Genomic DNA, 24,419 nt, shown 5'->3' with positions numbered 1-24,419 from the left:
CAGTCTATCATTGATGGACATTCAGGTTGGTTCCAAGTCTTTGCTATTGTGAATAGTGCTGCACTAAACATACGTGTGCATGTGTCTTTATAGCAGCATGATTTATAATCCTTTGGGTATATACCTAGTAATGGGACAGCTGGGTCAAATGGTATTTCTAGTTCTAGATCCTTGAGGAATCGCCACACTGTCTTCCACCATGGTTGAACATGTGCATGTGTCTTTATAGCAGCATGATTTATAATCCTTTGGGTATATACCTAGTAATGGGATGGCTGGGTCAAATGGTATTTCTAGTTCTAGATCCTTAAGGAATCGCCACACTGTCTTCCACAATGGTTGAACTAGTTTACAGTCAACTAGTGTTCCCATTTCTCCACATCCTCTCCAGCACCTGTTGTTTCCTGACTTTTTAATGATCACCATTCTAACTGGTGTGAGATGGCATCTCATTGTGGTTTTGATTTGTACTTCTCTGATGGCCAGTGATGATGAGCATTTTTTCATGTGTCTGTTGGCTGCATAAATGTCTTCTTTTGAGAAGTGTCTGTTCATACCCTTTGCCCACTTTTTGATGGGGTGGTTTGATTTTTTTCTTGTAAATTTGTTTAAGTTGTTTGTAGATTCTGGATATTAGCCCTTTGTCAGATGGGTAGATTGCAAAAATTTTCTCCCATTCTGCAGGTTGCCTTTTTGCTCTGTTGGTAGTTTCTTTTGCTGTGCAGAAGCTCTTTAGCTTAATTAGATCCCATTTGTGAATTTTGGCTTTTGTTGCCATTGCTTTTGGTGGTGTAGTCATGAAGTACTTGTCCATGCCTATGTCTGGAATGGTATTGCCCAAGTTTTCTTCTAAGGTTTTTATGGTTTTTAGGTCTAACATTTAAGTCTTTACTCCATCTTGAATTAATTTTTGTATAAGGTGTAAGGAAGGGATCCAGTTTCAACTTTCTACATATGGCTAGCCAGTTTTCCCAGCACCATTTATTAAATAGGGAATCCTTTCCCCATTTCTTGTTTTTGTCAGGTTTGTCAAAGATCAGATGGTTGTAGATGTGTGGTATTATTTCTGAGGGTTCTGTTCTGTTCCATTGGTCTATATCTCTGATTTGGTACCAGTACTATGCTGTTTTGGTTACTGTGGCCTTGTAGTATAGTTTGAAGTCAGGTAGCATGATGCCTCCAGCTTTGTTCTTTTGACTTAGGATTGTCTTGGCAATGCGGGATCTTTTTTGGTTCCATATGAACTTTAAAGTAGTTTTTTCCAAGTCTGTGAAGAAAGTCATTGAGAGCTTGGTGGGGATGGCATTAAATCTATAAATTACCTTGGACAGTATGGCCATTTTCACGATTGTTACTATCCATGAGCATGGAATGTTCTTCCATTTGTTTGTGTGCTCTTTTATTTCATTGAGCAGTGGTTTGTAGTTCTCCTTGAAGAGGTCCTTCACATCCCTTGTAAGTTGGATTCCTAGGTATTTTATTCTTTTTGAAGCAATTGTGAATGGGAGTTCACTCATGATTTGGCTCTCTGTTTGTCTGTTATTGGTGTACAGGAATCTTGTGATTTTTGCACATTGATTTTGTATGCTGAGACTTTGCTGAAGTTGCTTATCAGCTTAAAGAGATTTTGGTCTGAGATGATGGGGTTTTCTAAATAAACGATCATGTCATCTGCAAACAGGGACAATTTGACTTCCTCTTTTCCTAACTGAATACCCTTTATTTCTTTCTCCTGCCTGATTGCCCTGGCCAGAACTTCCAACACTATGTTGAATAGGAGTGGTGAGAGAGGGCATGTCTGTCTTGTGCCACTTTTCAAAGGGAATGCTTCCAGTTTTTTGCACATTCAGGATGATATTGGCTGTGGGTTTGTCATAAATAGCTCTTATTATTTTGAGATACATTCCATCAATACCTAGTTTATTGAGAGGTTTTAGCATGAAGGGCTGTTGAATTTTGTCAAAGAGTTTTTCTGCTTCTGTTGAGATAATCATGTGGTTTTTGTCGATGGTTCTGTTTATGTGATGGATTACGTTTACTGATTTGCATATGTTGAACCAGCCTTGCATCCCAAGGATGAAGCCAACTTGATCGTGGTGGATAAGCTTTTTGATGTGCTGCTGGATTCTGTTTACCAGTATTTTATTGAGGATTTTTGCATTGATGTTCATCAGGGATATTGGTCTAAAATTCCCTTTTTTTGTTGTGTCTCTACCACGCTTTGGTATCAGGATGATGTTGCCCTCACAAAAGGAGTTAGGGAGGATTCCCTTTTATTCTATTGATTGGAATAGTTTCAGAAGAAATGGTACCAGCTCCTCTTTCTGCCTCTGGTAGAATTCGGCTGTGAATCCATCTGGTCCTGGACTTTTCTTGTTTGGTAAGCTATTAATTATTGCCTCAATTTCAGAGCCTGTTATTGGTCTATTCAGGGATTCAACGTCTTCCTGGTTTAGTCTTGGGAGGGTGTATGTGTCCAGGAATTTATCCATTTCTTCTAGATTTTCTAGTTTATTTGCTTAGAGGTATTTACAGTATTCTCTGATGGTAGTTTGTATTTCCCTGGGATCAGTGGTGATATCCCCTTTATCATTTTTTATTGTGTCTATTTGATTCTTCTCTCTTTTCTTCTTAATTGGTCTTGCTAGCTGTCTATCAATTTTGTTGATCTTTTCAAAACACCAGCTCCTGGATTCATTGATTTTTTGAAGGGTTTTTTTGTCCTCTATCTCTTTCAGTTCTGCTCTGATCTTGGTTATTTCTTTCTTGCCTTCTGCTAGCTTTTGGATGTGTTTGCTCTTGCTTCTCTAGTTCTTTTAATTGTGATGTTAGGGTGTCAATTTTCGATCTTTCCTGCTTTCCCTTGTGGGCACTTAGTACTATAAATTTCCCTCTACACACTGCTTTAAATGTGTCCCATAGATTCTGGTATGTTGTGTCCTTTTTCTCATTGGTTTCAAAAAACATCTTTATTTCTGCCTTCATTTCGTTATTTACCCAGTAGTCCTTCAGGAGCAGGTTGTTCAGTTTCCTTGTAGTTGTGCGGTTTTGAGTGAGTTTCTTAATCCTGAGTTGTAATTTGATTGCACTGTGGTCTGAGAGACAGTTTGTTATAATTTCTGTTCTTTTACATTTGCTGAGGAGTGCTTCACTTCCAACTATGTGGTCAATTTTGGAATAAGTGCGATGTGGTGCTGAGAAGAATGTATATTCTGTAGATTTGGGGTGGAGAGTTCAGTAGATGTCTATTAGGTCCGCTTGGTGTAGAGCTGAGTTCAATTCCTGGATATCCTTGTTAACTTTCTGTCTTGTTGATCTGTCTAATGTTGACAGTGGGGTGTTAAGGTCTCCCGTTATTATTGTGTGGGGTTCTAAGCCTCTTCGTAGGTCTCTAAGGACTTGCTTTATGAATCTGGGTACTCCTGTATTGGGTGCATATATATTTATGATAGTTAGCTCTTCCTGATGAATTGATCCCTTTACCATTATGTAATGGCGTTCTTTGTCTCTTTTGATCTTTGTTGGTTTAAAGTCTGTTTTTTCAGAGACTAGGATTGCAACCCCTGCTTTTTTTTGTTTTCCATATCTTTGGTAGATCTTCCTCCATCCCTTTATTTTGAGCCTATGTGTGTCCCTGCAAGTGAGATGGGTTTCCTGAATATAGCACACTGATGGGTCTTGACTCTTTATCCAATTTGCCAGTCTGCATCTTTTAATTCGGGCATTTAGCCCATTTACATTTAAGGTTAATATTGTTATGTGTGAATTTGATCCTGTCATTATGATGTTAGCGGGTTATTTTGCTCCCTGGTTGATGCAGTTTCTTCCTAGTGTCGATGGTCTCTACAATTTGGCATATTTTTGCAGTGGCTAGTACCATTTGTTCCTTTCCATGTTTAGTGCTTCCTTCAGGAGCTCTTGTAAGGCAGGCCTGGTGGTGACAAAATCTCTCAGCATTCGCTTGTCTGTAAAGGATTTTATTTCTCCTTCCCTTATGAAACTTAGTTTGGCTGGATATGAAATTCTGGGTTGAAAATTCTTTTCTTTAAGAATGTTGAATATTGGCCCCCACTCTCTTCTGGCTTGTAGAGTTTCTGCCGAGAGATCTGTTGTTAGTCTGGTGGGCTCCCCTTTGTGGGTAATGTGACCTTTCTCTCTGGCTGCCCTTAACATTTTTTCCTTCATTTCAACGTTGGTGAATCTGACAATTATGTGTCTTGGAGTTGCTCTTCTCGAGGATAATCTTTGTGGAGTTCTCTGTATTTCCTGAATTTGAATGTTGGGCTGCCTTGCTAGGTTGGGTAAGTTCTCCTGTATAATATCCTGCAGAGTGTTTTCCAACTTGCTTCCATTCTCCCCATCACTTTCAGGTACACCAATCAAACGTAGATTTGGTCTTTTCACATAGTCCCATATTTCTTGGAGGCTTTGTTCGTTTCTTTTTACTCTTTTTTCTCTCAACTTCTCTTCTTGATTCATTTCATTCATTTGATCTTCAATCACTGATACCCTTTCTTCCACTTGATCAAAGTGGCTACTGAAGCTTGTGCTTGCATCACATAGTTCTCATGCCATGGTTTTCAGCTCCATCAGGTCATTTAAGGTCTTGTCTATGTTGTTTAATCTAGTTAGCCATTCATCTAATCTTTTTTCAAGGTTTTTAGCTTCTTTGTGATAGGTCTGAACATCTTCCTTTAGCTCAGAGAAGTTTGTTATTACCAATCTTCTGAAGCCTACTTCTGTCAACTCGTCAAAGTCATTCTCTGTCCAGCTTTGTTCCATTGCTAGCAAGGAGCTGCGATCCTTTGGAGGAGAAGAGACACTCGGATTTTTAGAATTTTTAGCTTTTCTGCTCTGGTTTCCCCCCATCTTTGTGGTTTTATCTACTTTTGGTCTTTGATGATGTTGACCTACAGATGGTGTTTTTGTGTGCATGTCCTTTTTGTTGGTGGTGATGCTATTCCTTTCTGTTTGTTAGTTTTCCTTCTAATGGGACCCTCAGCTGCAGGTCCGTTGGAGTTTGCTGGAGGTCCACTCCAGACCCTGTTTGCCTGGGTATCACCAGCAGAGGCTGCAGAACAGCAAATGTTGCAGAACAGCAAATGTTTCTGCCTGATCCTTCCTCTGGAAGCTTGGTCTCAGAGGGGCACCTGGCTGTATGAGGTGTCAGTCATCCCCTACTGGGAGGTGTCTCCCAGTTAGGTTACTTAGGGGTCAGGGACCCACTTGACGAGGCAGTCTGTCCATTCTCAGATCTCAACCTCCATGCTGGGAGAATCACTGCTCTCTTCAAAGCTGTTAGACAGGGATGTTTAAGTCTGCAGAAGTTTCTGCTGCCTTTTGCTCAGCTATGCCTTGGCCCCAGAGGTGGAGGCTACAGAGGCAGGCAAGCCTCCTTGAGCTGTGGTGGGCTCCACCCAGATCGAGGTTCCTGGCCGCTTTGTTTACCTCATCAAGCCTCAGCAATGGTGGACACCCCTCCCCCAGCCTCACTGCCACCTCACGGTTCAATCTCGGACTGCTTTGCTAGCAGTGAGCAAGGCTCCCTGGGCATGGGACCCGACGAGCCAGATGCGGGATATAATCTCCTGGTGTGCAGTTTGCTAAGACCATAGGAAAAGCATAGTATTAGGGCGGGAGTGTCCCGAGTTTTCAGGTACCATCTGTCATGGCTTCCCTTGGCTAGGAAAGGCTAGTTATTTTTCTTGATCCTCTCCTTTCTCCCATCCTCCACTCTCCAATAGGCTCCCATTGTTTCTTGTTCCCCTCTGTGTGTTCATGTGTTCTCATCATTTAGCTCCCACTTATAAGTGAGAACATGCAGTATTTGGTTTTCTGTTCCTGTGCTAGTCTGCTAAGGATAATGGCCTCCAGCTCCATTCATGTCCCTGCAAAGGACATCATCTCATTCTTTTTATGGCTTCATAGTATTCCATGGTGTATATGTACCACATTTTCTTTATCCAGTCTATTACTGATGGGCATTTAGGTCGATTACACGTCTTTGCTATTGTGAATAGTGCTGCAATAAACATATATGTGCATGTTGTCTTTATAACAAAATGATTTATAATTGAATTTTTTGCTATTGCTTGAATTCCTTTATAGTCCGGTTATTAATCCCTTGTCAGCTTATTCAGCTTTTTGCAAATGTTTTCTCACATTCTGTAGGTTGTCTCTTCACTTTGTTGATTGTTTACTTTGTTATGGAGAAGGTTTTTAGTTTAATGTGATCCAGTTGGTCAACTTTTCTTCAGTTTCCTGTGCTTTAGATATAATACAATTCAGATTTTCTATTTCTTCTCTTGTCAATTTAGTAATTTGAATTTTTCAAAAAAAAATTAATAGAATTTTTCATTTTATCAAAAATGTAAACTCAATTGAAATAAATTCGTATATAATACAGGTTAAACATCCCTACTCCAAAAATCTGAAATCCAAAAGCTCGGCCGGGCGCGGTGGCTCAAGCCTGTAATCCCAGCACTTTGGGAGGCCGAGACGGGCGGATCACGAGGTCAGGAGATCGAGACCATCCTGGCTAACACAATGAAACCCCGTCTCCACTAAAAATACAAAAAAATTAGCCGGGCGTGGTGGCGGCGCCTGTAGTCCCAGCTACTCGGGAGGCTGAGGCAGGAGAATGGCGGGAACCCGGGAGGCGGAGCTTGCAGTGAGCCGAGATCGCGCCACTGCACTCCAGCCTGGGAGACAGAGCGAGACTCCGCCTCAAAAAAAAAAAAAAAAAAAAAAAAAAAAAAAAAAAAAAAACACAAAAGCTCCAAAATTTGAATCTTTTTGAGCACCATCATGATGCCACAAGTGGAAAATTTTACACCTAACCTCATGTATAAAACATTGTTTTGTGCAAAAAAATGAAATATTGTATAAAACTATCTTCAGGCTATGTGTATAAAGTGTGCATAAAACATAAATGAATTTTATGTTTAGACTTGGGTCTGACTCCTAAAATATCTCATGATGTTTATGCAAATATTCCAAAATCTGAAAAATTCCAAAATGCCAAACACTTGTGGTCCCAAGCATTTCATATAAGGGGTACTCACCTGTATTACCTTAGTATCCCCTTAATGTCTATATTATTTTTAGTGAAGTCCTTTTTTATTTGTGATATTAACAATTTGGTTTTCCTCTTTTTTCTTGATCATCCTCCTAGAATGTTGTGATTTTATTATTTCTTGAAGTAATCAAATTTTGCCTTTCTTAATTTTTCTATTATTTGCCTGTGTTTTATTTTGTAGATTTATTTCTTATCTTTCTCATTTTATTCCTTCCCTCTATTTATTATGGCCTTAATTTCTTGCTTAACTCTTTTTTGTAGAGATGGAGTCTCCCTATGTTGTGAAGTAATTCACATTGTGTGAAGTAATTCACATTTCTGTGCTGAAACCAACAGCAAAATACCAGACAGAGAAGACAAACCTCTGAAGCCTTGATAAAGAAAATAGTTATTTTTAAATGTGTTTATGATTACACATTTTATTTTCCCACTCAAGTAAAGTTGCATTAATGCAATTAGCTCCAATGCTCAAAATATGAAAAATTAACATTCAGAAGCTTCACTATACAATTGGATTATTTTGGATGAACTAAAACAATGAAATTATTTTAACCTCTGCAGGCATTACCATTTGAGAGCTGGAAGAAATATATAAAATTTAACAAATTCTAAAGCAGTAATGTAAATCCTATCTCTTGAGTTATTAACTTCAGTGTATACGTTTTTCAACTTTAGAATTTCCAATTGATTCTCATAGCTTCCAGATTTCTACTGAAATTCCTCCTCTTGTCATATAATTTATTAAACATATTAATTAAAGTTATTTTAAAGTATATGATTAATAACTCAATATCCGGATCTCCAGAAGATCTGTTACTAACTCCTGGTTTTTTTTTCTTTTTAAATAAATTATTGTCCTTTTGCATGTTTGGTTTCAGTTTTATTAACTGAATATTAGACATTGTGCTTGAAAGATGTTAGAAGTTGAATCTTTGAATGGTGTTATCTTCCCCCAGAGTGATCTACCTTTGCTTCTGGCAAGAAGTTAGGGTAGGGGAACATTGTTTTACTTTTGTCTGGGATTGAGCTGATTTGAAACTTAGCTTCAATCGTTATGAGAACTGGTCTATTATGAATTCACTCTTTTACCTAAGGTGTAGTCCTTCAAGCATTCTAAAAGACACATGCACTCATATGTTCATTGTAACACTATTCACATTAGCAAAGACATGGAATCAACTTAGGTGTCCATCAGTGGTGGATTGGATGAATAAAATGTGGTACATATACACCACATAATACTACACAGCCATAAAAAGGAATGAAATCATGTCTTTTGCAGCAACATGGATGCAGCTGAAGACCATTTTCCTAAGTGAATTCATGTAGGAACAGAAAACTCAATATCACATGTTCTCACTTTTAAGTGGGAACTTAACATTGAGTACTCGTAGACATAAAGATGGCAACAACAGACACTGGGAACTATTACAAGATGGAGGGAGGGAGGAGGGCAAGTGTTGAAAAACTAGCTGTTGGGTACTATGCTCACTACCTGGGTAATGAGATCAATCATACCCAAACCTCAGTATCACACAATATAACAAACCTGTACATGTACCCCCTGAATCTAAAATAAAAGTTAAAGTTATTTTTAAACAGGGTTCCAACTAAAACTCATGTGTATTTATAAGGGGGCTCCTCTTCCTTAGAGGGCCCTGAACTTTAGCTCTTGTCCCCTCAATCCCTTAGATTTCTAAATCCTCTGTGCAGTGTCTCAATCTCTCAACCTCTGCCAAATCAATAAATGCCTCAGGGGCTCTTGATAAGTCCCTTAACCTTTCCAAGCCACAGTTTCTTTATCCATAGAATGAGGACCTTACAGTGTTATTGGGACTCTTTAATAAAATAACTTTTGTAAAGCAAATGATGTAATGCTTGGTACTTAATAGCTCTTCTATACTTGTCACTTTTTTCATCTTTTGTGGATCTAACCCTTCTTCTCAAAATGTTCAAGACAAAACTGCAATGACTGCCATATGGTAGTTGTTCTAGACAGGATTTGAAGGGAAAGAAAGCATTATTCCAACTGCCTTTTTACAGCATCTGAAGCACAAGTACCTTATGCCTATCTTGTATGGAATTCAGCATCACAGTTCATCTCTTTCTTCAAAATAAGCCATAAAAAGGCACAAGTTATTTAGAGGTAAAGTACCTAATCCAGAATGCAATATTTATGAGCTAATTTGAATTTCATATGAGAAAGAATTCTAGCATTTTGCTTACCCTTGGAAAATAAAAATGTGTTGCATGTGCATAAATATTATCAGAGGGTAAAGGACACACATAGGCTGGAAGACACTTGTAATCAGTTCTAATCTTCCCACATGCACAGCAAAATGTATAAAATTCAAACACTGGACACTACTTGACAGGACCATGGGTTACATCACAGAGAATATCTCTTTTGTTTTTCTTATTTCCTTCAATAGATAAGCCTTTTTCTCTCATAAGAAGCTGGGGACTTCTTTGCAGCAGATATCTGAAAATAAATTACATACTGCAAAATACTTTCCTCCTTAACCCCAGTAAAATTGTCTATTTCATCCTGCATTCAGCACCAATCGCCCTGCCACAATTTTACCGTTATCATGGATTGAGATTCAAAGTAAATACTGGGCCCCTAGAAACGTTTTTTTATATAAAAAAGTTTTATTGAGTTATTATTTATATACAACAAACTGCATTTATTTAAAGCATATATTTCCATACATTTTTATTACATATATATACAAATATATATATATATGGGAAGCCACCACAATAATGAAGATATAGAATATTTCCACCTCCCCACCCAAAGATTCCTTATACCCCTTTGCAGTCCATTTCTCCTTCTATCCCCAGTCCCAGGCACTCATTGATCTGCTTTCTATCATTATAGATCAATTTGCATTTCTATATTAGTTCGCTTTCTAGAATTTTATATATATGTAATTATACAATATAATTCTTATTCTGTATAGCTTATTTTACTCCCCATAAGGTATTTGAGTTTCATCACATTGTTGTATGTATCAGTAGTTCATTACTTTTCATTGCTAAGTTGTACTCCATTATGTAGGTATACTACAGTTTATCTGTTTACCTGTTGATGGACATTTGCATTGTTTCCAGGTTTTTTTCTCTTTATAATTAAAGCTGCCATGAATATTTGCATACAAGTCACCTTGTGGATATGTGTTTTCATTTCTCTTAGGTAAATATCTAGAAGTAGAATGGCTGGATTTTATAGGTATATGCTTAACTTTACAAGAAACTGACAAATCATTTTTCAAAGTGGTTGTACTGTTTTACATTTTCACCAACAATGTATGAGAGTTCCAATTATGTGAATACTTCGTAACATCCATTTTATTTGCTTGAAGACAGCAATTCACAGCAAACTAGTCCATAGTAAGGTTTGACATTGGGCTCTTCAGTTTTTTACTCTGAATCTGCTTCTGCATCTGAAAAATAAGAATAAGAATAAGAAAGAAATCTACCTCACTGTGTTGTTTTGGTGTTCAAATGACATATGGATATAAAGACCTCAGCAGATGGTAAATGCCCAATAAATGTTGTATATTATTATAATCTATATATTATTAAGGTTATTGCCAGAGACTTGCTAAGAGTTTTACTTTTGTCATCTTATTTAATACTCCCAATGACTCTGAAATGTGGGTATTCAATATATATATATTTTGTGGATGAGCAACTGTGACTAAGACAGGTTAAATGATTTGCTCAAAAATCACACAGCAGGAGCCAGAGCAAGCTGGCCAATTAGAAGGTTCCACTGATTGTCTCTTCTGCAGGATCCCCAAATTTAAGAACTACACACAAAAAAAGTTCCTTTATAACAACCAAAAACCAGGTGATCACTCATAGTACTTGATTTTAACTTCATATCACTGAAAAAGGCACTGAAGAGGGTAGGAAAGACAGTCTTGAATCTCCAACACCACCCTTTCCCCATCCTCCAGCAGCAGTCCCGTGGCACAGAGAGAGAATCTGTGCACTTGGGAGAGGGAGAGCACAGTGATTATGAAACATTGCATTGAACTCAGTGCTGCCCTGCCACAGCAGGAAGTAAAACCAGGCTGAACTCAGTTAACATCCACCCACAGAGGGAGTATTTAAACCAGCCCTAGCCAGAAGGAAATTGCCAATCCCAGCAGTCAGTACTTGAGTTCTGGCAAGCCTCACCGCCACACACTAAAGTGCTCTTGGGTGCTAAATAAACTTAAAAGGCAATCTGGGCCACAGGGACTGCAGCTCCTAGGGAAGTCCTAAGTGCTGAACTGAACTCAGAGCTGGTGGACTTTGGGGGCACATAACCTACTGAGACACCAGCTGAAGTGGCTAAGAGAGTGCTTGCACTACCCCTCCCCCAACCCCAGGCTACAAAGCTTGTGGCTCCAAAAGAGACCCCTTCCTTTTGCTTGAGGAGAGAAGAGGGAAGAGTAAAGGGAACTTTGCTTTGCATTTTGGACACCGGATCAGCCACAGTAGGATAGGGCACCAGTAGAATCATGAGACCCCTTTCTGGGCCCTAGCTCCCAGATGACATTTCTAGACACACCCTGGTCCAGAAGGGAACATGCTGCCTTGAAAGGAAGGACCTAGTCCAGGCAGGACCCACTACCTCCTGAATAAAGAGCCCTTGAGCCCTGAATAACCTGCAGCAATATCCAGGTAGTATGCCATGGGCCTTGGGTGAGACTCTGAGACTTCCTGGTTTCATGTGAGACTCAGCACATTACCAGCTGTGGTGGCTATGGGGAGGGACAGCTTTGGCTTGAGAAAAACAGAGAGAAAAATAACAGGGACTTTGTCTTGGACCTTAGGTACCAGCTCAGCCACAGAGGGGTAGAGCATCAAGTGGGCTCATGGGATCCCTGATTCCAGGCCTTGGCTTTGGACAGCATTTCTGGGGCTTCCCTGGGCCAGAGGGGAGCCCACTGCCCTGAAGAGTGAGTCCTGGGCCTGGCAGCATTCACCACAATCTGACTGAAGAAAACCTAGGCCTTAAATGAATGTCAGCAGTTAGCCTGGCAGTATTCACCATGGGCCTGGGATGGTGGTGGCCACAGGATAAATTTCCTTTGCCTGTGGAAAGGGAAGGGAAGCATGGGAATGGCTGTTTCTCAAGGTTTGCTTGCCAGCTCAGCTGCAGTATAATAGAACACCAAGTAGACTTTTTAGTTTTTTGATGCCAGTCCCTGGCTCACAGATGACACTTGTATATCTATCTAGGGCTTCAGGGAATTTGTCACTATGAAGAGAAGGGAAAACGCCTGGCTGGCTTCAAACCCTGCTGATTGTAGAGACCAAGTGATACAGGAGATACAAAAAAATTTAGGCAGATAGTGAGGGCAAAAGAGTCCTCAGTAGAGCTTCCCTTCTAACAAAAAGCAGCCCAAGAAATCACTTCTTTTCTAAAGAACAGCCTGAAAGATCAGGCTGCAAACGTAGATAAGGAAGCTGGAAGCTTGCAAGGAGAGTTACCTGCAGCTACCCAGATAGAAAGGGCCACCTGGGGCCGGGCATGTGCACCATGGGAGCTCCACCTTCTCTCTCTTTAAGCACATGCACAGTAGGAAAGAAATAAGCAATATGGAGTGGCTACCTGTAGCCTGCATAATAAAAGATTGGGGTGGGGACTGCCAGAGATTTATGCCCTATGCAGATGGCACACCTGGTTCTGACTGGTTTTTCATGCCCTATGTAGATCAGGTACCATCTCCCCAGTAGCTCGTCTATAAAAACCCCTGCATTTCACTGTACATTGGCAACCTATTTTTCTAGGACCTCTCTCTGTATCAGAGAGCTATTTTCTTTCTTTTGCCTATTAAATAGCTGCTCTAAACCTCACCCTTTGTGTGTACACATCCTTGATCTTTATGGCCATGAGACCTAGAACCTTGGGTATCACCCCAGACAATGAGATCACTTCACAAGTAAAAGAAGGTTATAGAACACCAAGCAGATTTAACCCAAAGAAGACTACCTCAAGGCATGTAATAATGAAACTCCTGAAGATCAAGGACAAAGAAAGGATCCTAAAACCAGCAAGAGAAAATAAACAAATAACATACAATAGAGCTCCAATACATCTGGCAGCAGACTCTTCAGTGGAAACCTTACAGGCAAGGAAAGAGTGGTATGGTATATTTAAAGTGCTGAAGGAGAAAATCTTTTATCGCACAATAGTATATCCAGTGAAAATATCCTTCAAACATGAAAGATAACAATAATAAAGGATATCTGGGCCAGGCATGGTGGCTCACACCTGTAATCCCAGCACTTTGGGAGGCTGAGACAGGCAGATCATTTGAGGCCAGGAGTTCAAGACCAGCCTGGTCAACATGGGGAAACCCTGTCTCTACTAAAAATACAAAAATTAGCTGGGCATGGTGATGTATGTCTGTAATTCCAGCTACTCAGGAGGCTGAGACATGAGCATCACTTGAACCCAGGAGGCAGAGGTTGCAGTGAGCTGAGATCATGCCACTGTACTCCAGCCTGGGTGACAGGGCAAGACCCTGTCTCAAAAACAAACAAAAAAGGGAATATCCCAGACAAAAGCTGAGGGATTTTATCACCTGTCCTACAATATATGCTAAAGGAAGTATTTCAATCAGAGAGAAAAGGAGGTTAATGAGCAATGAGATATCATCTGATGGTACAAAATTCACTGGTAATGGTAAGTATACAGAAAAACGCAGAATATTATAACAATGTAACTGTGGTATGTAAACTACTCTTATCATAAGTAGAAAGACTAAAAAATGAACCAATCAAAAATAGTATCTATAACAACGGTTCAAAACATAGACAGTACAAGAAGATATAAATAGAAACAACAAAAAGTTATAAAGCCCAGGGGATTAAGTTAAGGTATAGAGATTTTATTAGTTTTCTTTTAGCATGTTTGTTTGTTTCTTTGTTTATGCAAGCAGTGTGATGTTGCAATCAGCTAAAAATACTGGGTTATAAGATAATATTTGAAAGCCTCATGGTAACCTCAAATCAGAAAACATATAAATGAATACACAAAAAATAAAAAGCAAAAAATTGAATCATACTACCAGAGAAAATAACCTTCACTGAAAGGAAGACAGGAAGGAAAGAAGGAAGATAAGACTAGAAAACAAAAAACAAAATGGCAGGAGTATGCTCTTATTAATAATAAGATTTAATGTGAATACACTAAGCTCTCCAATCAAAAGACATAAAGTGACTGAATGGATTAAAAAATAAGAACCAAAAATCTGTTGCCTACAAGAAACACACTTGGTCTATAAAGATACACATAGACTGAAAATAAAGGGATGGAAATAGATATTCCATGCCAATGAAAACCAAAAAACAACAGGGCTAGCTATATTTATATGGCACAAAATAGATTTCTAGACAAAAATTATAAAAAGAGACAAAGAAGGTCACTGTATAAGGCTAAAGATGTCAATTCAGCCAGAGGATATAACAATTTTAAATATATATGCATCCAACACTGGAGAACCCAGATATATAAAGCAAATATTAGTAGAGCGACAGAGAGAGATAGATCCCAAAACAATCATAGCTGGAGAGTTCAACACCCAACTTCCAGCACTAGACAGATCTCCCAGACAGAAAATCAACAATGAATCATCAGGCTTAATCTGCACCATAGAATGAATGAACCTAATATATATGCACAGAAGATTTCATTCAATGGTTACAGAATACACATTCTTCTCCTCAGCACATGTATTATTGTCAAGGAAAGACCCTACGTTAGATCACAACACAAGTGTTAAAACATTCAAAAAATTGAAATAACGTCAAGTATCTTCTCTGACCACATTGGAATGAAACTAGGAATCAATAACAGGAGGAATTTTCAAAACTATGCAAACATGTGGAAATTAAACAATATGCTCCGGAATGACTTGTGGGTCAATGAAGAAATTAAGAAGGAAATTGAAAATTTTCTGGAAACAATTGATAATGGAAACACAATATACCAAAACCTATGGGATACAGTGAAAGCAGTACTAAGAGGGAACTTTACAGCTATAGCTGCCTACATCAAAAAAGATGAAAAACTTCAAAGAAACAACCTAAGAGTACAACTTAAAGAACAAGAAAATTAAGAGCAAACGAAGCTGAAAATTAGTAGAAAATACATAATAAAGATGAGTGCATAAACAGATACATTTGAAATGAATAAAACAATACAAAAAATCAATGAAACAAAAAATTGGTTTTTGAAAAGATAAAATTGACAAAAAAAGAGAGAAAATACAAATAGATAAAATCAGAGATGAAAATTATACAGTTGATACTGCAGAAACTGAAAGGATCATTAGTGGTTACTATGAGCAACTATATGGCAATAAATTGGAAAATCTAGAAGAAATGGATAACTTCCTAGACACATACAACCTACCAAGATTGAACCATAAAGTCCAAACCCTGAAAAGAACAGCAGCAAGTAACAAGATCAAAGTCATAATACAAAGTCTCCCAAAAACGAAAGCCCAGGAGTCAATGGCTTCACTGCTGAATTCTAGAAAATATTAGTTCTTAAAAAAGAACTAATACCAATCCTATTCAAACTATTCTGAAAAACAGAGGAGGAAATAGTTCCAAACTAATTCTACAAGGCCAGTATTATCCTGATACCAAAACCAACAAAAAGATACATCAAACACTCTAGGCCAATATCACTGATGAATATTGATAAGAAAATCCTCCACAAAATACGAGCAAACTTAACAAAACACTGAAAAGATAATTCATCATGGCCAAGTGGGATTTATTCCAGGGATACAAGGATGATTCAACATGTGAAAATAAATTAATGTGATACATCATATCAACAGAATGAAGGACAAAAGCCATATGATCATTTCAATTGATGTAGAAAAGGCATTTGACAAAGTCCAGCATCTCTTCATGATGAAAACCCTCAAAAAACTGAGTGTAGAAGGAACATACCTCAACATAATAAAAGCCATATATGATAGATCTATGGCTAGTATCATATCGAATGGAGAAAAACTGAAAGCTTTTCCTCTAAGATTGGGAACAGGACAAGGATGTCTACCTTCACCACTGTTGTTCAACATAGTACTGGAAGTCCTAGCTAGAACAATTAGACAAGAGAAATAAATAAAAAGCATCCAAATTTGAAAAGGGAAAGTCAAATTATCATTATATCCAGATGATATGATCTTATATTTGGAAAAACCTAAAGATTCCACCAAAAAAAAAAAAAGAAAAAAAAAACTATTAGAACTGATAAACCAATTCAGTAAAGTTGCAGGATATGAAATCAACATAAAAAATCAGTAGCATTTTTATATGCCAAATTGAACACTCTGAAAAAGAAATCAAAAAAGTAATCTCATATATAATAGCTATGAATAAAATTAAACACCTAGGAATTAACCAAAGAAGTGAAAGATCTGTACAATGAAAACTATAACTACTGATGCAAGAAATTAAAGAAGATGCAATAAAATGGATAGATATTCCATGTTCATGGTTTGGAGGAATCAATATTGTTAAACGTCCATACTACCCAAAGCAATTCACAGATTTAATGTAATCCCTATGAAAATATCAATGACATTCTTCACAGAAATAGAAAAGACTATCCTAAAATTTATATGGAATCACAGAAGACCCAGAATGGCCAAAGCTATCCTAAGCAAAAAGAACAAAACTGGAAGAATCACATTACCTAACTTCAAATTATATCCCAGAGCTATAGTAACCAAAACAGCATGTTACCAGCATAAAAATAGAGACATAGGCCAGTGAAACAGAATAGAGAACCCAGAAACAAATCCATACATCTATAGTAAACTCATTTTCAACAAAGTTTGAACAAAGAACATACATTAGGAAAAGGACAGTCTCTTCAATAAATAGTGCTGGGAAAACTTAATATCTGCATGCAGAAGAATGAAACAAGACCTCTATCTCTTGCCATATACAAAAATTCAATCAAAATGGATTAAAGACTTAAGACCTCAAACTATAAAACTGCTGAAAGAAAACACTGGGGAAACTTTCCAGGACATTTGTCTGGGCAAAGACTTCTTGAATAATACCTCACAGGCACAAGCAACCAAAGAAAAGATGGACACATGGAATCACATCAAGTTTAAAAGCTTCTGCACAGCAAACGAAACAATCAACAAAGTGAAAAGACAACCCACAGAATGGGAGAAAATATTTGCAAACTACCCATCTGACAAGGGATTAATAACCAGAATATATAAGGAGCTCAAACAACTCTATAGGAAAAAGTCTAATAATCTGATTTAAAACGGGAAAAAGATCTGAATAGACATTTCTCAAAAGAAGACAGGCAAATGGCAAATAGGCATATGAAAAGATGCTCAACACCATTGATCATCAGAGAAATGCAAATCAAAAACTACAATGAGACATCATCTCACCCCAGTTAAAATGACTTTTATCCAAAAAGTCAGGCAATAATGAATGCTGGTGAGAATATAGAGAAAAGGGAACCCTTGTACACTGTTGGTGGGAATGTAAATTAGTACAAACACTATGGAGAATAGTTTGGAAGTTCCTCAAAATACTGAAAATAAAGCTACCATACAATCCAGCAATCCCACTCCTAGGTATATACCCAAAAGAAATCAGTATACTGAAGAGATATCTGAATGCTCATGGTTTTGCAGCACTACTCACAATAGCCAAGATTTGGAAGCAAACTAACTGTCCATCAACAGATGAATGGAAAAAGAAAATGCAGTACATATACACAATGCAGTACTATTCAGCCATAAAAAAGAATGAGATCTTGTATTTGCAACAACGTGGACAGAACCAGAGGTCATTATATTAAGTAAAATAAGTGAGGCACAGAAAGACAAACTTCACATGTTCTCACTTATTTGTGGAAGCTAAAAATTAAAACAATTGAACTCATGAGATGGAGAGTAGAAAGATGCTCACCAGAGACTGGGAAGGGTGGGGTGGAGGACAGTGAGGATGCTTAAGGGGTACAAAACAATAGTTAGAAAGAATGAATAAGACCTAGTATTTGATAGTACAACAGGCAGCTATAGTAAAACATAATTTAACTGTACATTCTTAAATAACTGAAAGTGTGTAATTGGATTTTTTTTGTAACACAAAGGATAAATGCTTGAGGTGATAAATACCCCATTTACCCTGATGTGGTAATACACTGCATACCTGTATCAAATATCTCATGTAACTGAGAAATATATACACCTACTGTGTACCCACAAAACTTAAAAATTAAAAATTAGAACAAAAGAAAAGAAACAAATATTAGCCTTAAAAGAGGTTTACTAAGTATTATGTACCTATGTTACAAATTAATGTGTGCCATCCTAATTTTAGTCTACTTTTTTGTCAAATATTTTAGATTCTTTGGAAGATAATCTTAACTTCTTTTTGTGACAGTTATAAAATCATCAATTAAAATTAAATTGAATTTAAAACTAAAAAAAAATCACATAACAAATGAGTGATGACCTGGAATTTAAATCCAGGTAATGTGATTATAAGGGTCAAGTGTTTAAGCATTCTGTTGTCTGGTATCACATTCTAACAAGATTAACAGTGAATATAAGTACATTTTATCATAAATCCATTCAGATTGTCACAATACTTTGTTACCTGCTATTTATTAAGCCACTCAAGAGATAGAGTGCTTCCCCTTTGCTCTGTGTTTCAGCTGCTTGAGCTCTATTCTGTTTTGTAAATTGTTAGCATCTAAACACAAACCATAGACAGAAATAATTCCTTATTTCCAGCACCTCGCCTGTCTCCTATGTTCTATTTAGAAATCACCTTACCACTTGATTACTCCATAGTAGTGTCTAAGCCTCCTCCAGAAAAGCTTTGTACCTGAAATGCTGCTCAAAGAGGTAGATGCCTACCTAGTTGAAAAACTGTTTGGCAGTATCTACTAAAGTCGAACATACATCTATCCTATAATCCAGCCACTCCATTTCTGTTAGATGTATACCTAACAGAAATGAATACTTATATTCACCAAAATAAATGTATTATAATATTCATAGCAGCGTTACTTGTGGTAGCGGCTACAGAATGGGGGCAGAGGGACAAAACAAAGGACCATCAAAAGTATATAAGTAAATTATGTTGTAGTCATACAAAAATAATACATGCAATGAAAATGAACAAATTACAGCTATGTACAAAAACACATAGCAAATACATGCAAAAGTCACATAAACATAATATTGAACCAAAGAAGTAAAACCCAAAAAAGCGTATAGAGGACAATTTCATTTATATAAAGTTCACAAACAAGCAAAAGTACTCTGTGATACTTAAGGTCAGATTAATGGTTTTCCTTGTTTGTTTTGGGAGGGCAGTATAAGTGACTGGAAGGGGACATGAGCAAGGTTCTGGTAATGTTCTATTTATATGGATGTTGGTTACCTTAGTGTTCAATTTGTGAAAATTCATCAAGTTGCATAGTTATTTATTTTTGCAGTTTTCTATATTATAATTCAATTTAAAAATTCAAAAGAAATTAACCCTTCACTCTGTTTCCTCACCAAAATCCAAAACTTTTTGCAAGGCTGCTAAGAGTGTTGCTTTCTTTCATTGACCCTTCTCTTCAGCATCCACTCAAAGATTGCTTTGTGGGAAACAGATAAAACCAGTTTTTCCAACAGTAAGGACTTAACAAAATTCCTTCTACCACAATCAAATGCATACGTCCCTTCCTTCCTGTTGCTCCATGTGAGAATAGAAAGTAAAGATTGAAAATAAAAATGTGAGACTTGCACTCAACAGTGTCTTTAGGTAGAAATGAGTACCTCTCACAAGGTAATCTAAAGGGGGCAGGCTTGGAGAATGAGTCACCCAGCAAGACCTGCAGTCAGCATAAAGCAAAGCAGCAAACAACACGAGTGTTAAAAGGGTTTCATTTTGTTTTGTTTTATAATTCAGTTTGCTAAGAAAAAAAAATAATTGACCTTGGCCTGCCTCCACTGGTAAGTAATGTTCCCTATATTGAACTACAGCCTCCAAAACCCAGCAGCCACAACAGTCATTAAAACTACCAGTAAGTGTATATACACTAAAACCAGAGACCAGTTGGTTAAAACAGTTTGAAATGTGTTGCTCTTTCCATACATCTTCATATTCATCAATTATGCAACTTAAATCCTAAGACAAGAGAGTAGCCAGCTGAAGCTTTTCTTTTTGAATGCTTTAGGCAATTATGATTTTTTTTTCACTCACACAGCAAAGCAGTTCCCTGTAGGATTGTAACCCACCCATCATTGTTTATCATTCAGTTTTGCTGTTTGCTCAAAATTCCTAGGTACAGCAAAAACCAGAAAAATCTATGAAATTTCTTTGTTTATGCTTATCAGAAGAAATGCATTTGTTGTTGCTTCCTTTAGACATATATGGATTTTGTGTCCAAGTTGAGCTGTCTAACCCCAAGCAGAGAATAGTTGCTGAATATTAACAGAGGAAGGGCATAGTGCCTGGGCTAACCAAAGTATAATCCTTGGATAGCAAAGTTGACATTGCCTGGGAGATTGTTGGAAATGCAGTCTCTTGGGTCCTGCCCACACCTACTGAATTAGACTGTGCAGGTCCCTAGATGGTGTATGATGTGTATGTGTTTATATATATATATATATATACACACACACACACACACACACATTCATTATATTCATGTTTGAGAAGCACTGCTGTAGAGTATACAGAAAATACTTGACTGCTCTAAGCAGTAGACAAAGAATGTTTCCCATTTTGTATTAAACATAGCACATTCTTTCTTGTAGCATGAAAAATAGGTACCAGTTTGGAGGCTGTGCTCTAACCCTCTCTAACCACAGAGAAGAGAAGTTCCTGCACCTAACCAGGTTATGAGTAGATACAGCCTAATAAAATTCCTTATGTGGCCAGAGGCTTTATCTCTTTATTTGTGTTCTGTCAAAAGGACAAAATGAGGCCAGGCACTGTGGTTCACACCTGTAATCCCGGCACTTTGGGATGCTGAGGCAGGCAGATCACTTGAGGTCAGGAGTTCGAGACCAGCTTGGCCAACATGGCAAAACCCTATCTCTACTAAAAATACAAAAATTAGCAGGGCGTGGTGGTATGGGCCTGTAGTCCTAGTTACTCAGGAGGCTGAGGCAGGAAAATTGCTTGAACCTGGGAGGCGGAGGCTGCAGTGAGCCGAGATCTTGCCACTACACTTCAGCCGGGGTGACAGAGTGAAACTCCATCTCAAAAATAGAAAAAACAAAGGCAAAATGAATGGCTTACAAGAAAGCTAGAAGTGTGAGGAATCATGAGTAAAGACTGTCAGTATTGCCCACTTATAAACCCTGGGCACTGGAGGGATAGAAGCACACATACTGCTGACTACATGTCTGTTTTTAGAAGACCTCTGCCTTGTGGGCGGAGGGACTACTGTAATGCTGAAGAAAATGACACTATGTCTATCTGTGTCAAAAATTGCTTATCATTTTCCAGTATCCATTCTCCCCTTCTTCCTTGTAATAACCTCCCACCACATATAGAGATTTATCAGGCAATATAGCTGTCTAGCTAGAGACTACATTTCCCATCTTGCCTTGCAGGTAAGTGTGGCCATGATACTGAATTATCCCAATAGAATGTGAACAAGAGGATGTATATACCTCCATATCCCCTCTTTAAAAGGAAATTGTCTGCCTTACCTGCCTCCCTTGTTCCTTTGCTTTGTGCGGAAATGCATATGTGGTGCTGGGAAAACAGCTTTGACCGTCTCTATAAAGGCAACATCTAGAGCAGAAAGCTGAAACAAAGTGTCTACAAAGCAAAATGCCAACAAGAAACAAGCTAATTTTCCCGGTAGAATCTTAGAATGGCTGAGAAATCAGAGGCATAAATACCTCAGAAGGTAGGGTGAAATATAGGAAAACTGATTGAAAATGTATATGAGGGAAAAGTAGACCCCTCGGATCCTCTCTATAACCCTGCCCAGCCAGCCATCTCCACTCCACAACCCAACAGAAGCCAAGAGGTTTTGTCTCTGGAACAGCCAAGACTGAGAGGCTCCAGAGCCTGGCACAGTAGAGGGTATGGAAGAGTAGCAGGACTGAAATATTAAAAGTTCCCTTTCTTGTCTTCTAGAACACTCTCAGACAGGTTTCTAACCTTCCAGGCAGGAAATTAGATTCTTTTCTAAAGAAACAATCCCAACAGAAAAGATCTATAGATGCTCATATTTGAGGGTTCCCCAACAAAATGGCTGGGCCCTCTCTAATCACACAGAGCTTTTCATTAGCTTTTCAGCATTTTATTCTTAAATATGAAAAAACATGTTAAGATAATAGATGTTTTGAGTAACTTCTAACATAACTGTCAGAGATCAAAACAAACATACCATCTTTTAATGGAGAAAAAGAAATTTTAAAATAAGAGCAATAATAATGAAAAAATAATAGGAGAGGGTAAAAGAAAACCTTGCATCCATTAATCAATAATATAAGGTTACAAAAAATATGGGAAAACACTTCAGAGCTTTTGGAAGTTAAAATTATGATAGCCAGAAGAGAAAATATTTAATAGATGGATTAAAAGGTAAACATGAGAAAATCTCTCACAAAGCAAAACAGAAAGACCTAGAAAGTAGGAAGGGAAAGATAAGAAAGTTAGATGATCAGCTTGGAACATTCAACAACTGATTCTTAAGAATTTCAAAATAAAAATATGTGAAAAGGAGGTAAAGAAATTATAAAGGAGGTAATACTAGAACATTTCCCTCAAATAATAAAAAAAAAGTTTCCAGAGTACAAGAGTTCACCAAATGCCAAGCACAGTATAGAACACAAAAGCTAAATATCAACAAGGCACATCATTTTAAAAGCTAGACTAACAGCGATAAACAGAAGAACACTAGAAAATCCCAGAAAAAAATAAAAGGTTGCACACTATCAGGAATCAGTTTACAATCTAACTTCTCTGCAGCAACACTGGAAACTAGAGCAATGCCCACAACATTTTGATGGAAGATTATTTCCATTCTGGAATTTCAATTTCAACCAAACTAACATTCAAGAGTCGAAAGAAGTGTTTTTTCAGTCATGAAAAAATTCTAAAATGTGTTTGCAGAAAGCTACTCCAGGACATGCTTAACTAACACAAGGGAAAGTGGAGGGCCTGGGATCCAGGAAGCAGGGTATTCAACACAGAAGAGAGAAAGCAGAATTTCCTTATGAATAGAGGAAATTGTGATAGAAAAACAGCCACATAGCTGTTCTACAGAACAACTAGTGCAGATTGAGTCAGGATAAAAGGAGACTCTAGGACAGATGACTTGTGACTGAGTGAAGGGGAGACGGAACTGATAGATTGCTTGATATTTTTGATAGAGAAGCACTTATAGCTTTGTGGGAGAGTATTTTTTAAAACTTATTTTAGTTTCAAGGGTACATGTGCAAGTTTGTTCTATAGATAAATTGCAAGACATGACATGTCACAGGGGTTTGTGTACAGATTATTTCATCACCTGGGTAATAAGTATAGTACCTGATAGGTCGTTTTTTGTTTCTCACCCTCTATCCTCAAATAGGCCCCAGTGTCTATTGTTCCCTTCTTTCTGTTCATGTGTACTCAGTGTTTAGCTACCACTTATAAGTGAAAACATGTGGTGTTTGGTTTCTGTTCCTGCATTAGTTTACTTAGGATAATGGCCTTCAGCTCCATCCATGTTGCTGCAAAGGACACGATCTCAGAGTTTAGAAAGAATTAGTGACTGGTTCATATAAAACTAAGTAAACAGAAAGAAAGTGTAACCATTACCTAGAGAAAAAAATATATAATGAAGGAAATGGAATTATTGCATAATATTTGTCTCAGCTGTGAATAATTTTACATAGTCATTGCTATGGTGGGATATGGTTTGTTTTGCCCTGCCAAGTCTCATGTTGAAATTTGATTCCTAACGTTGGAGGTGGGGTCTGGTGGGAGGTGTTTTAATCCTGGAGATGGATCCCTCATGAATGGCTTGGTGCCATTCTCATTCAGGAATGAGTGGGATCTCACTTAGTTCCCTGGAGAATCGATTTTTGAAAAAGGCCTGGCACTTCCTCATCTCTCACCCCATGATCTCTGCACATGCTGGTTCCCATTTGCTTTCAGCCATGAGTGGAATAAGTCAGAGCACCTCACCAGATGCAAATGCTGGCACCATGCCATGCTTCTTGCACAGCCTGCAGAACCATAAGTCAAATAAACCTCTTTTTTAAATAAGTTGCATGTCTCAAATATTCTTTTTTAGCAACACAAATGAACTAAAATAGTCATAATG

The 24,419-nt window shown here is 37.8% G+C and overlaps 1 long non-coding RNA gene across 2 annotated transcripts in view; it reads right to left on the bottom strand.

Moving 5' to 3' along the window:
- Nucleotides 1-9,739: 9,739 nt before the first annotated feature.
- Nucleotides 9,740-24,419, bottom strand: part of LOC123571163 (uncharacterized) — a 210,709-nt gene continuing 196,029 nt past the window's right edge. For both annotated transcript variants that reach the window (XR_010584168.2, XR_012429801.1), the window contains one exon: nt 9,740-10,527. This is a non-coding gene — a long non-coding RNA (uncharacterized lncRNA). The remainder of the gene's footprint in view (nt 10,528-24,419) is intronic.

The sequence above is a fragment of the Macaca fascicularis genome, chromosome X, assembly GCF_037993035.2.
Source record: "Macaca fascicularis isolate 582-1 chromosome X, T2T-MFA8v1.1".
Classification (NCBI taxonomy): Eukaryota; Metazoa; Chordata; class Mammalia; order Primates; family Cercopithecidae; genus Macaca; species Macaca fascicularis.
This window is presented reverse-complemented; position numbering and strand designations above follow the sequence as displayed.